At 42.3% G+C, this 15295-nt stretch overlaps 1 protein-coding gene across 1 annotated transcript in view; it reads left to right on the top strand.

Moving 5' to 3' along the window:
* The first annotated feature begins 7514 nt into the window (after positions 1 to 7514).
* The window catches only part of plxna4 (plexin A4), a 183659-nt gene continuing 175878 nt past the window's right edge, over positions 7515 to 15295 (top strand). The window contains exon 1 of the mRNA XM_058624311.1: positions 7515 to 8004. The gene's annotated coding sequence lies outside the window, so the exon portion shown is untranslated. The remainder of the gene's footprint in view (positions 8005 to 15295) is intronic.

The raw sequence follows: 15295 nt of genomic DNA, 5'->3' as shown, positions 1-15295 counted from the left end.
GGCTTGGTCCTTATCAGTCTACTTTGCCCTGTGAAGACATTGATATCATTTTACTCTCGGCAATGAGGACTGGAGGCCACGCGTCGAGCCAATGGTTTGGCTGTTAGAAACTGATAGAAGCCCAACGTTGAGTGCCTGTGTCTAACCACACAGCCTGTACCTTTAGTGGTTTTTCCTAAGCCCCCACAGCGTCTGCTCAGCCCCTTATCACCAGATGTTGGCACAATTGAAAATGTTGAGTCTGCGGCACAGGCGATTCTTGAGTGGGAACTCGTTGACTGGCTGCTCGTGTTCAGGCTTGATTTCACACGTGTTGTGCAGTTTCCACAGACATTTTCTCTCATGCAGACATGTATATATATATATATATATATATATATATATATATATAATTTTTTTATTATTATTTTATATTATTTTGGAAGGTGATGTAGGTGTTTGTTTGTGTGACCGTCTTAAGTCCAGTGTGTGACCTTGAAGAGGGTTTACTGACAACATTTAAATATACCCTTATGGTAATAAGGGTGTTTGTGTTTGTGTGTTGTTTGGTTTTTGCGCTCGATTAAACCCTCTGAATGTAGGCAAATGCTTTACAGAGCCCTCCATCTCTACGGAGCTGCAACGTTTCTACAGCGGCTCCCAATAAATGAGCAATTTGCTTGTGAATTATTTCTACTAGAACTAGTATGCAAAGGCGACCGCTGTTCCCTGACGTGTTTTGGGAGTCCTCTGTTTGTTGTAATCTTCAGTCTAACCATTGGATGTCACTAATTCTTACACTTCTTTCATTTAAAAAAGAAAGTTAAGAACAGGTTTAGATTAATATTTCTGGGTGATGTGACCTTGGGTTGATATTCGTGCTCTCTAGCGGCTTTGCCTTCGTTTTATTTTTGGTTGACCTATCTCTTTGAAAGCACATTTTGTCTCCCTATTTTATTCTCCAACCCCCCCCCCCCCCCGACCATCTGCATTGTCCATCCCAAAGGAAGAGTTTAATTCTGGGGGGAGCAGATAGAGGCACAGTGGAGGAGGGGCCTTGGGTCTGGATCTCTGGACATGAGCTTGGATCTCTTGAGAAAAGTCTGGCAGAACGTTGATTCACCTGGCCCTGGAGTGTGTTTGCACACACACATACACACACATGCACATGCACACAGTTACACATGGACAGACAGACAGGCAGCTGCTAGCCTGATGGGGAGGCTGATGGAGATAATACAAGGATGAGTAAACACACACACATGACATGATGGAATAAAACTGAGACACACAATCAGACACATTTACGGGAAAACCTAGTAAGTCATCAATATGCAAACTAACTAATTATATGACTGAGTGGCATATTCAACACACCCATCTACACACACACCCCCACATGCACACACCAGATATACAGAAAATGTCATCTTCAATATAATTTACCATCCAGCTCCTCATGATCCAGTCAAATACGTGAAAACCTAGTTACAGTCTAAATCAGCGACATACCAGAGTGTCATTCATTCACTCATTCACTCATTAGCAACAGCGACGCGCTAAGACATCCCCAACGAATATGAGATATCATGGACGAGGCCGGCATACCCAGCGTTTCAGGGTGATTTAACTCCGAGACGAAGCAAGCCCGCGAATGAGTGAAGGGAGTGGGCAGACACTTTTATGAAGACGGACATATTCAATCCAGCGTCACCATTGGCATCCCATAAATATCATCATCCCAGCAGATAGAAATGACATGTAAATTGACCATAAAGCGATATGTACGCACAGTTTGTACATGTGATTTAACGGCCTGTCATATTGAAGGATATACTGTAACAGATGTGTGATGGATGTCTATTATGTGGGTGATACTGTGTGTGTGTGTGTGTGTGTGTTGGGGCTTGTAGGGAGAAAAGGGGGAAGAAGACCCCCGGGAACAATGCGACACCGTGGATCCCCACAGGCTTAAGATAAACCGTGTACAGCTGTGTTTAAAGGGGTTCACTGAGTTCATTTAAAAGGACACGGAGATGCGACGCGGGCTCACTGTATGTGTGGACACACACAACATGCATGCACACACACACGCTTTCAAGGAAGATGAGGAGGGCTGCTGAAGTAACCCTGCGCCAGCTGGCAACAGCACCCACACAGACACACACACAGATACACGCGCGCACCTCCCTGCAAACCCACTTGACTGCATTAAAAAAAAGGAGGCTTCATCAAAGCTGTTCATGTTGCCTCCATAAGTCATCATCTCATTTGCAAGACAAATGGGGGGAAGTCAAATTGGTCAGTGCATTTTAATAAAGAGCCAGGCACCGAGCGAGCGTCCTCCCCTGCCCTCACACAGACACAGGTTCCTCACTCGAGCACGAGCGGCTGAACTCTTAATAATGTCGCTTTGTAATCCGCGTTGTTAGGATTCTGCCTTTGTCAGAATATACACGTCTGTGTCAGTGTTGGATTAAAGTCCAGAACAATTCCCCCCAAACACCAGGCATTACTACAGAAATCCACTTTTATACAGGACAGCTGTAGTGTTGTTGATGATGTTACTGTGAACAGAGCCAGTGAAGCACAACTATCAGACCTGACTGATGGAGCGTTTTTGTGTACACCAGCAGCGCAGGGGTAGGTGGGGGCAGAAAGTGTCAAACATATGGCCCACAGGCCAGACTTGGCCCAAACTGGCCCACAGGCTGCGGATTCGTGAAAAATTAGCATTATGATTCGATCATAATATGATATTTTTCAGTTCCAGGGACCTGCAACTAAATGTTTTATGCATTTGTAGATCCACTGTGATCTGTAAGTTCTAATGCACAAATTTAGGCATAGCATTGTTGAAATTGCACTTATTTTTTTCTCAATAAATTTCAGGTTTTGTTCAAAATATGTTTTGTAAAAAGACACTAAAATTAAATATCAAACAGAGGGAAACAGAGTTGACACCCCTGGAACTTTATCCCATCAAACTGTTGTACAAGTGGAGAGTTGTTTTTTTAGCTGCTGAATTCTTGCTGACACTTCTTTGTGTTTTCACTCATAATCCAGCTTTACTGGACATTGTTGCTGTTGCCTCCATCTGTCTTGACATAAATCGAATCTCCTCCTGGGTGTACAGCGTGGGAATGTCTGCAAGCGACATACGATCCACAGACAGCTATACACTGAGAAACGGAGGGAGACGAGTGGAGGGGACAGGCTTAATCGGCACTATATGAACTCGTTTTGACAATGGATTGTGCACACGATTGTTTATATGCATCACAGTGTTAGGATAACATGGAGAGAAGGGAGGTTGTATGACACGACTGGAAGCTGCCAGTGCATTTTTCATATTTTCTCAACAACTGGTACCAGGCAAAAAACTTTAACAGAGTTCTTTCCAAGTTTATTTTTGCTTGTTTTCTCAATGACAACAGGGTCATTGGTACAGCTGCTTTCCCAAGTTGGTTTGAATAACGAGAGAGGGAGAGAGGGGGAGAGGGAGCGAAAACATCGCCTTAAATCCAAAAGATATAGATTTTGATTATGTTTACAGCACCGTGTGTGTTAAGAATGTTGCCAAAGAAAACTCCCGTGTCCTTGAATTGAATTAAAATATGCTCGCACAGCACACAGACAGGATGATACTCCTATGATAAAACTTAATTATACAGCGTCATTATCATCCGGTCCGAGCATGTTTGATCTACACACAGACCAGTGACCTTAACTTTAATTTCATAAGGTCGTGCATTTCTGACCCTTGGCGGAATGACTATTGTCACTGTAGATTGCAGCACTATTGATTTGCTGTGCTTTGAAAGCTATCTAATATTGAGATCCACAGACTGTTGATTTAGCTCTGTGCTTGGATTGAATAATTAAATCAAGTCAATAGCTTTTGTTCATATCTATGCATCTTCACCCTTCAGATGACTCCGGAGCTACCATCACGGGTCTGTCGAGAGAGGGCCAAAGTATAATAAATGAACACAGGTCTGTCACAGACGTTCTGACAATAATGGGCCGTCAAAGACATGAGGGTTAATTGTGGACACACTCACACACACAATGTTGGCTTATTGTGTGAACTGGTTTACTATAAAGGTCAGTCAGAGGTGACATTGAGATATACATATATATATGTATATATATATATATATATATTTAAAAGCTATTTTAGTTCATTTTTCCCCTTTGATTTTTAAACACAGCAGTGGTTCCGTCAAGTGCCACTGCTCTTTAAAGCTTCCTCGGGTCTAGTTGTTTAAGCATCGAAAGCCCACAGAGCTTTTTAAATTCAAAGAGAGATCCATAAAGTTTACAATGGTAACACATACGCATCGTAAAAATGCACACACACACAAAGATATAATGCTTAAAATCACTATTTAATGTCAGCCATGAATCACCATCGCCTTATCAGAGAATTTTTAATTGAAACAAAAAGTGGAAAGTTATGATTGCAAATTTATATATATATATACGGTATATGTATATATATATACATATATATACATATATTTTTTTTTTAAGAAAACAAAAAATATTGGCTTCATTTATTTAAACTTGAAGCTGCAATTTCACCAAAGATAAGACTTTACACATGATTTACAGTAAACTATTGTCTTCTAGATACGGCATTTGACCATAATTATACTGTTAACTACTGAAAATTGACAATTGTTTACTGTAACTTCACACTTATGGCATATATTACAGTGATTTAGCAGCACCTTTCCATATAAATGCTGAATAAATCACACACTCAAATCAGTTTTGGGGATTATAGCCACACCCATACTAATTTTACAATGAAATAAAACAAAAACACTACTGTATTATATTAACTATCACAAAAATGCTGTAAAATCCCAATAACTTCATTTATTGTGTGTGCGCAATCCCGTAAATAATTGAACACTGACAGCTGTTTAGTAAACACACACAGGTGACAGTGATTGCAGAGTCACGTGACTCCAGGCTCACGTTAATAATGCGACGCAGCTTTTTTTTTTTTTTAACCATTTTTAAAAACTCAAAATTATCGTTTTTAAACACTTAGTTTTTAACTGTAATTTGCTGCTAAAGATGCCTTTGGACAACAGGGGCTGTGTATTTGTTAAAAAGCCGCGGGACATATTTGAGGTAAGTACGTTTTATTTGTTATTATTTATCGGCGTTGTGTCTGTGAAGATGTGGCGTCAGAGTTACGTTTCTCATGGTTAGCATTCATGGAAACGTTTTATTTATTTGTTGTTGCTGTTGTTGTTTTTTGTGTTAGAGAATGCCAGTGCTGGCAGGTGCTGTTATAGTTATTGTTTGTGAAGTGTGTGGCTTTTTGTCCTGCTACAGAGTAACTTATATGACTAATACTCTGTTTCTGTTTGTGTATATACATGTCGTCATTTGTCACAATGTTGCAGTTGACTTTCCTCTGAAGTTATCAGCCTTATGTGTATTTTTACTGATGTTGTTCTTCATTTATTCAGAGCACTACAGAGTCAGTAAGCGTTTTTTGTTTTGTTTTTGGTTTTGCATCAAGCTGTGTCAGTGGCCGCAATATTTCCGCGGCCTGTAGGTGGGGCTCTGATGTAGTGTTTCAGAGCTGAGGGAGTCCTCTGGAAGGGAGAGAGTGAGGGAGAGGAGGAGGAGGAGGAGGAGGAGAGGGACAGAGAGGGAGGATGTGGCAGCAGCAGCAGCAGCAGCAGGCGCTGACACCTCTCCACCGTCAGACCCCCTCAAAGCACAAACTGCCTCTGAGTTTGAGGGATGTTGACTCCACGGTCAGATCTGGACATTCAGTTCTCACAGTCAGCTGGATTTAATTCTTTCATGAAGTTGTTTTCGTCAATTATTCTTGTTTTTTTTTGTTTTTTTCTTCCTCTGAGCTCATTGTGCGTCCCTTATTTGACTTATTTGACTGTGGAGGTTTCGAAACACTAACACACGAGACCAACGTGGCTCATTGTTGGAAGTTGCACATCTCATGTGATGGAAACCACACGAACCTCCGCGCGCGTCAGTGTGGCGTGCCATTTGATGCAATCTGAATTAAGATTAATGTGAGAAAGGTTGCTTTGCAGTACATTTTATGGACACTTCATTACTGATTAATCTAAGGACATGATAACATAATGACATAATATATTAATTGCTCAAAATGTAAATGGGACAATATGCTCGTGAATAACGTTAACAGATCACCATCAGGCCAAAAATACAGATTAGATAATCCCTTACTACTATGTAAGTGTCACGATTAAGTCACTCTGTTGCATAACCTCTGTCTTTAATAATAATCCTGAGATTATTCAAACCCTTTGATCTGATCATTTCACCCATGGTTTTTGTGTAAATTCCCCTTTTGGCACTGTCAAATAATAAATCCCGTATGAACCAGTATTTCTGCATAAATTAATACTTTATTGGATTTATTTAATATTTGCAAAGGTGCAAAACTACCAAACAGTAAACAATAACAGAGCAGCACACCTTCAACTACTTACCAACAGGGGCGTGCACAGATTTTTTCAGGGGTTAAAGGGGCTCAAATGAACACCACCCTTATTCTTATCTTTACCTTTAAATGAATCATGTTTTTGAGGGCTTTCCCAATCCCCTAAAATCCCCTTACCTATTTTTCCTGGTAAAAATGTACACGTGAAAGTTGTTCGGTGAATAAGTGAAGACGAAGTGAGAGGGGCTAACACTTTCATCATTTGATTTTTATTTTGTGAAATGTGAAATGTTTCATGCACATGAACGAAAGTTGGTGCATGTGTTAATCATGTCAGGACGTAACCCTAACACTACTTATGTAGATATTTATTTTAATACCTGTGGATGTTTGATAAGCTGACCTCGACAAAATTATTGTGTCATTAAATACATCAAATTAAATGTGATTTTTAGGCAGTTTTACACACTTTATAATTGAGAATTAAAAGCGTCTCTCAGAAGTTCCTTAATTGGTCAAAGGGCAGGCATGCAGGTTGTCTAGGGGGTCTTCCATAATGTAATTATTCCAGAAAGAACAGAAACACAATCCTTGGCAGGGGTAATAAACTTTTACATTTAAATCAAATATGTTGACACTCTCTGTGGACTCTATCGTGGAATTATCTCATCCCACCTGACGCCTCATTGTCTCTGTCTCTATAGCAAATGAAATGAGATCATAAACCTGATGATTGTAATAAATGATGTGCTGACACAGACATTGTTAAGTATAATGTTTATTAATGCGCACTGGGGCTCTGAGTGTTTTTGTTCCCTGACAGTTTAAATTGTAACCTCGAGCGCAATCCCCCCCCCCCCCCCCCCCCCCTCTCCCCCCTCCAGATCTGAGATGTTACTGCGGATGAGTCAGGATCCATGGGAAGAAAACAGGCTTCTTTCGCAACCGACAAAGCGCCAACCACTCAGTTCCCCTCAATATCCGCTGTGAGGCTGCTGTAAACTCAGAAGTAGCGCACTCCCCCTGATCTCCCTCTCTCTGTGTCCCTCCCGCACTCTCTCTCTCTCTCTCTCGCACTCCGCTGCAGCACCCTCAGCATCTCAGTTGAGCAGGAGCACCGCACTGACTCACATCTACACGCACACACGCACGCACGCACACACGCGCTCTCTGAACAAGCACAGCCTTCTGCGGTATCCCGTGTACGGCGCAGCGGCTTTTCCGGCGGCATACCAAGTGCGTACTCACCGAGGGATGGGAGGTGCAGCTGCCGAGTCTCAGTGCGCTCAAAGCGGCGTAGTAGAGTCCGGCTGATCGGTGAGGCGGGGGGGGGACAAGCTGCTGGAAGTCTGCTGCTGTTTTCAACCTCTCGTGCAGGAATCGCCTTCCCGGGGATTAAAAGTGGACACGTTCCCTTTCGTTAGGATATTACACGTTTCTCAATTTTTTTTAAATTTTTTTTTTTGGGGGGGAGTAACTGGAGTTGGGGAATTGCTCCGGACGTGCCTCTTATCCGCAGTGTCGATGCGGCTGCGGCTGTGAAGTGATATCTGCATAGATTACAGGTAAGGAGAGACGCTTGTCACCGTCTTACTTATTACGCACAGTTACGGCAGATTGCAGCGTGCTCTGGTTGCTGTTATTAGTCACGGTTGGGGTGTGAGTTTGCCACTGCACCAGCCAGGTGATCCGAGCCGTGCGTGCTGCACCTGTTCTGGGCTGCGCCATGCTTGCTCAGCGCACTCGGGCAGATGGGGCGGGTTTCACCCCCCGAACCTGTCCATCTTGGTTCGCATAACTAGCCCCGCGGAGAATTGTAGAACATTTTAATGACCTGCTATATCTCGCAACTTGGGAGCCACTATATTCGCTGGATTGCCGCTATGCTATTGCCTCGCATCATTCATGAGGTGTCCGCGTCCACTGTGAGCCACAGAAAAGCTGCATGACATGTTATTTCCCCCCCCTCTATTGCAGTGTAAAACTCTGAAGGTTAAAACCACAACTGTTTTTTTTATTATCGTGGAGTCCGCGTTGGATTTATATTAAACCCAGTGCGCAGGATCAGTTTTTTTACTGGTGCGTTCACACCCATGGACTGCAGTTGTGTTTTCAGTCCTGGGTCTGATTTGAAACTATGTGATTATTCTATAAGCATAGTTTATTATCAGGATGCTTTCGCATGGTGATTAGTTACTGCAATCCCTGCAATATGTTTAAAAAAAATCTATATAAAGGTTGATTTTTTTGCATATATATTCTAGTTTATGAATCCCAAGTGATTCATTTTTATGGCACGAGAAACTGTTAAAGCTCAGTACATGAAGGTCCTTTCTACACAGGTTATATTTGAGGTTTCATGGTTGTACACACCCTTAGATTTTTGCAGCCAGTGTGACGATTATTTGTGGATGTAAGAGATGATTTCTGCTGTGCCATAACTGGTGGGTCTCACTGTGTGGCTTCAGGATTTGCTTGGACTTGGCAGTGTCCTCCCTTTAGAGTTTTTAAACTTAACCAATGAGGCTCAGACAGAGAAGAACTTGACTTTTGTAACATTTGTGTAAACAGAGAATAACATTTTTAATATCCCTACTGGGGGTCTCCGTCTCTGTGGTGTTCTGCAGGTTGCAGTTGAGTTTAACGTGACCTTATCTTAATCCCCTGGACTTTTATTACCTACATATTACTGTACTCGTCTTTTAAGGTCACAGTGAAGGGTGGAATTTAAGATGAAGCTATTTTATTTTGACCCAGTAATGTGAAAGAAACCTTCAGGCACTTGAGTGTTTCAAATGGCAGTCAGGTCTTTCTGTGGACAACCAACTATGTGATGTGTTTAGCCTGTTGGGGGAAAAAAAAGAGAAAATCTCAAGGCTGTTTTTTTTACACTGCTACACAAACCTTGTGACTGTTATTAGTTCAAGATTATTTAATTTGTGCTGCACACTCTCCGTGGAGTCAGGAGATAGTGACGAGCACGTCTTCCTCAGTTTAAGAAGGTACATGTTGTCTTGAGTGATGCATGTGGTTCTGTACACACACGGCATATTACATTCTTATCAAAACATTGTGGGGTTTTTTCTAGTTGTCCACGTGTTTAGTCGTTCTTTATGCTTTGGCTGTAGCTGTATCATTGTCAGCTGTAGGTTTGATGGGAGATGGAGCTGATTCCTGAGTGCAACGGTCTAACACTCTCTAGCTTGGTGTGATGTAGGTCTTTGATTCCAAAATGTGGCTCATAAACTTTTGCCCCCCCCCCCCATCTCGCTCCTGCTGTACCGCTCCCTCCCTCCCTCCCTCCCCGTGCTTTCATCATCTCTTGTGCCTCATACACAGAAAACATCTGCTCCGGTCTATATGCAAAATGTAGATGCCTTGTACGGCAGTCACACCGAGGACTCTGAGCCCCTCTGCTGGTTTCTCCCTCCCTCTGTCCACCTGCTCTCCAGACTCAATGCATCAATTCACTGCCCCCCACGCCCCCATAACTCATTTGATGTTAAGATATCTATACTTACAGCTCTGTTTTTTTTACTGAAAATATCTCAGAAGAGAAGCAGTGATACTTACTTATGTTTTAAATAGCCCAGCAGATGGCTTATTCACTTGTTTAGTGCACAGTCAACAGAGCACGGCTGCAGGGAGAGGGGCTATATGCTGGAGAATCCATGAGGGGCAGTGTGGTCACAGGCTGCTGCAGTGGAGAGATTGATCCCGCTTGATACTGTAGTTGCAACATCATTGACCACAATATTCTCTCATTTTCTAACACACTGAGAAGTCTTTATTTATGGATGGTAAAGCACATGGGTTGTGCCACGCTGGGGAGAAACCTTGATTCACAATCGGATCAATAGCTTTACAGCATTCATTCCAATAATTAAATAAAAGGGAATAAATTGGCAAATATTTTGATCATCAAATTAATGCATTTTTGTTTTTTCAGATTTCTTTGCTCCATATAACAAAAAAAAGTCATTAATTTACAGATTAATTATGGTTGGTAGACCACACGAGACATTTGAGAACATCATTATTTCTACATCTTGGACATGTTATGGAGCCAACAACTAATCGATTAATCAAGAAATTAATGGACAGATTAATCTATTCTTTTTTCACCTCATTTACATCAAAGTTTAACGCTGAAAACAACATTAACGACGAGCATTAGATGGTGCCGGTTGATACTACGTGGTCCATTAGTTGCTGTTTAACAGACTGTGACAATGAGGCAGAGATAATATGCCTGCCTACAGGGCAAACTGTCAGTGCAGGCTGAAGTTCCTCCTGCTTTTTCTTTGTGGCTGTGGCTGGCAGGCACACCTTTATGTTTCTTTGCCTCTTTTCTTTAGTGCTAATGTGTACGTCAGCTCATTTCTGAATATTCACATGTGTGTGTGTGTGTGTGTGTGTGTCTTCCTCTGCTGTCAAGGTCTCAAGAGGAAAACACTTAGTCCTTGAGCAGTTTGATAATCCTATCTCATCTGTGTCTTCCCTCCTTGTCGTTTCACCAAATTCCAGCTCGGTCCTAAACTCTTGAAAGAACTCTTGGCACTGCCGCACCGCTCAAACCACCACCCCCCCCATGTGCTGTCCATCAAGCACTGCCTATAGGACTTGGAACAGCAGCCTTTATCGGGCTGTAAGCACCTCATGTTGACATACTACCCCCTGTCTGTTGGCCAATGTTACGGCTACAAGGCTGGAGTTTAGACTCGGGGACCGTGGCCTTGTCAATATTATGGCTCGCTAATGGATAAACTCTCGCTCCAACCTTGGCAGTTGAGACATTTATTAAATTTTTGGGGGCAGTGAGTGGACTCAAAGGAGTAATCTCTGTAAGAAAGCCTCTGGAATATACGTCTATGCCAGCTGTGAATTAATATGAATGGGGGAAATCTGAGAATGATACTCTGGAAATATAAGGAGTGAGTAAGACTGAGGCGGAAGTGTGTGAATGATGCATCTGTGACTGGCCCTATATGAATACTCTGGTCACAGAGACGTATCGTCATGTTCCACTGAATGATGTGTCTGTGGGTTGGACCTGAATGGAGCTCTGTGTTTGTTCTCATTCTGGTTCTGTTGCTCTCTTTTTCCCACTCTCTCACACGCTTACACTCCCCCCCTCGGCTACGACGGGACAACCAGCCACAGACGAAAGTCCAGTCAAGCCCCCCCCTCCTCCCCTTATGCCACCAAACACAACAAGAGAAGATTGGAAATTGCATTTCCATGTCACCAACTGTCCTTCCAACTATAATCTGTCCCCAGCCAGGCCTGATTCTCTTAACAGTGGCTTCTGGGATAAAGTAAATTTGAATATAGTGTAATTTGCTTGTTTTTTTTTTTTTTTTTTTTATGTGCCAAGAGACCGATAGTGTGTTAGGTTAGGGATGATTGCTTTGATAAATGAGTGTATTTTGAATTACAGTTACCTTTCTTTGACCTAGCCACATTAAAAACCCCTGCCTTTTGTTACCTCTCCTCACATTAGACTCCACACGCCGCGTGCCATGTACGATTCAAAGTCTATTACGTATTAGTTGACACTTCATTAGAAAGATGGTATCAGGGACTTCAAAGGCTTGGTGGATTTCATCTAAATTCCAATTTGGGGGAGGATTCCATGCTACATTAGGAGAATAATTGCTTACAAGTATGTAATTAACCCTTTGGTAATGCACCATAGAGCTGCATATTGACGTTTACAATAGCAATGACAGCAAATCTCTGAAGTGAGGATCTCCAAACAATTGGGCGCTGTAAATTCTGTGTGTGTGTGTGTGTGGGGGGGGGGGGGAATCAATACACGTCACAGCATCCAATTTAATGAGAACCTTTTGTTCTCCGAACACTTTACTCAGCACATGTGTGATGCAGAGGAGATACATAAAATTGTGTATGTGTGTGTTTATGTGTGAGTGAGTTCATGCGTACACATCCCACTTTTCAGAGCCTTCTTTTTCTTTTTCAATATTGCCACCCAGAGTCCTATTAAGCTGTCACATACTTTTATAATAGGACCCAGCACATGTACATTCTACTATATCACAGTGCCACCACTTTTATTTTCTCCCTGCAGCCGTCTCCCATGCTTCCTTTCATCTTTTCCCCCAATCCTTCTCTCCCCGCTGACGGTTTCTGCCTTCAGCTCTCTCCTCCCCATATCTTTCTGCCAAGCGTATAAGTTTATCTGTGTGTTTGCATGTTTACTTGGGCAAAAATAAAATAAAAACACCCCTATCTGTTGTGACATTGGAGTGACCTATAGGGAGACGCGGACGTAGCTGTTTCCACGATATGAATCGGGACGATGTTGCAAAGGCGCCGATGTATCACAGGATTCTGTATCACAGACTGCTGCTTTTTGATCAGACCATGTTAAGCATTTTTCTTCCAGGTCTCTATGATTCATACGGTGCCGCTCGCCGTGATATATAAACAGCTCTCTTTGATGCAGCAGCAGATGACACGCTGTGGCATATTGGCTCTTATGTTTGTGTGTGCTAAGCCAAGCATGACAAGCAGCAAATTAGTTTTGTTTCAGATGCATGAAATGATGAGAAAATTGCAGACAGTCTTAGGGCATTTGCCCCCCCCCCCCCCACCACCCATCCCTCTCACTCACTCTCATTTGCTCCTGCGCCGTCGCCTTAAGTCCACGCGCCGATTAAGCCCCTAATTCCGTTTTCATCCTCCCTGTCGCAGGAGAAACGCGGGCATGCATGCTGAAGTATGCACACATGCATGGAAGCATGCTTGCGTGCACACACATTTATTAATCCATACCAGACAATACCTCAGCGCTCTCAGTATTCGTCACGTAACCTACAACCAGCATATGAACTGTTTTTTTTGTTGTTTTATGACTTGTAATTAATCGCTCGTGGCTTGTATTCAGGCCCACACTCCTCACACTCTGGCTCTGTTTTTCATAAGCATTTCTCTGAGTGACGCTGCAGGAACAAACCATGCTTGTTAATATGTTGTTTAAGCGTCATGCGATGTCTGTGTGTAGTACATAAATGATGGGATTTAAGCCTCCCCCATGTGAACCTCTTAAGGATTAGTGTTTGCTGTTAACATGTAAAAAACGGTTAATATTTGTTTGTTGACAGTACAGGATGTACTCTTTTAAAACTCCTCCATGTTCCCAGCCTTGCTCTGACCTTATTGTAAGGTGCACTGGAGTGGATTCTCGTTGATGAAAGATAAATGGCAGAAACGTTGAACTTGTTTCAACCTGAAAACAGTGCAAAAAAAATGTCCTCGTTGCTTTTAATCATTGGTACATTCAGGAGATTCAAATGTTTTTACGGTGTACAAAAACACTTTCATGTGTCCAATATCAACCCTCAATTTGAACCGATACCTCTTACACACATCTTATTTAAGATGACGTTTGTGCGTTTTATATCTCTGTTCATTTTTCCCAAACGGTCGGACTAGTTTCACCCTCCTGACCAGACTAGAAGTTCACTGGCCCCCAGGTCATTTTGAGTTTGTGTTTAGTGAATCATTTATTTAGAATTGTACTGACACTGAGTCATATTGGCTCATCCTGTCTGTTGTGGATGACAAGAACTGGATTTATTTCTGCTCGTGTTTGTGTGAACGCAGTTCCTACCTGTTTTAGCCAGGGCCCCCAACTCTTGCAAAGTGTTTGGGAGAAGTTTGCTGCGGTCCTGGAATTAGGTCAGAGTTAGCATTTCATTTGTTATTACGATTTAGTCTGACTCTCAACAGTGTTGGGTATTGATTTTTGATTGCTGGGATTTAACTTTCCAGTAAAGGGTGAATGCACCCGAATCTGAAGGATTTTCCACACACACCCGTTCCCCTCCCCTAAACTGGTGAATCATCAACCTGTTTAATCTCCAGTGCATGTTTACTCGCTCATGGTATCATGCTTAAACTCTGACACGTATGTTTGATTTGTTTCATTCCCTCTCACTCGCTCCCCTGTTGTGATGATTGTTGGGATTTAGAGCCATTTAAACTGAACACTGAAACACTGAAAGCTCATTGCATTACTGTTTGGCTCAATATGGGCAGAAACTGATTAAATCTTTCCACTTTCTACAGCATATACACCCTCCTTCCTCACTTAAAAAAAGAGTAGGAGGCTGCTTCAGAGCAGGGGTGTCAAACGTACAGCCCGATTAGATGTGACATACGATATTTTTCACTTCCCGATACCTGTAACCGGTTAACTGAGGCATAATATTGTTGAAATTTGCACTTATTTTTCTCAAGAAATTGCAGGCAGTTCATACAAAAACCCAAAAGCCTTCTCTAAAGAGACATGACTGATATTGTGATGGACTTTTGCTTTTTCATGTGGCAGTAACTGGGGCTTAGAAGATTCACAATCAACTTTTGATCTGCAGTGTTGAGCAGAGCACTGATGCTTGTTGACATTCTCACCACTGATGACCGTGGGTTGAAATGCCAGGTTTTTGAGAGGCTTCTACCACTCTGTAAGTTTTATGGCAGACACGTCCTTAGGGCCTTTATCTGTGAAGTTTGCAAATGCACCATACACTATTTTTGTATGTGGTGTCAATGCAGACAAAAATAAGTTTTTTTTAGTTTTTTTTACGTAATGAAAATAAACAATTAGACTATTTAAAAATTGTGATCTGTTCCATATATGTATGCTCACTTGCAAATAGACGCCTAGAAGTATCTATGGATGAACTTTGGCAACGCACAGCTTTCACCGCTGAGTCACATGCCTCCCACACAGAACACTGTGAGTTGCTGGAGACATCGGCAGTGTTTTTTAATCCCCAGATGATAGACAAGAAAAGGGAAAGGTGAGCTGCTTTGTTGCATTGCATCAAG

The sequence above is a fragment of the Solea solea genome, chromosome 3, assembly GCF_958295425.1.
Source record: "Solea solea chromosome 3, fSolSol10.1, whole genome shotgun sequence".
In the NCBI taxonomy this organism is placed as follows: Eukaryota; Metazoa; Chordata; class Actinopteri; order Pleuronectiformes; family Soleidae; genus Solea; species Solea solea.
Note: the sequence above shows the minus strand (reverse complement) of the source record. Positions and strands in the feature narration are given on the sequence as shown.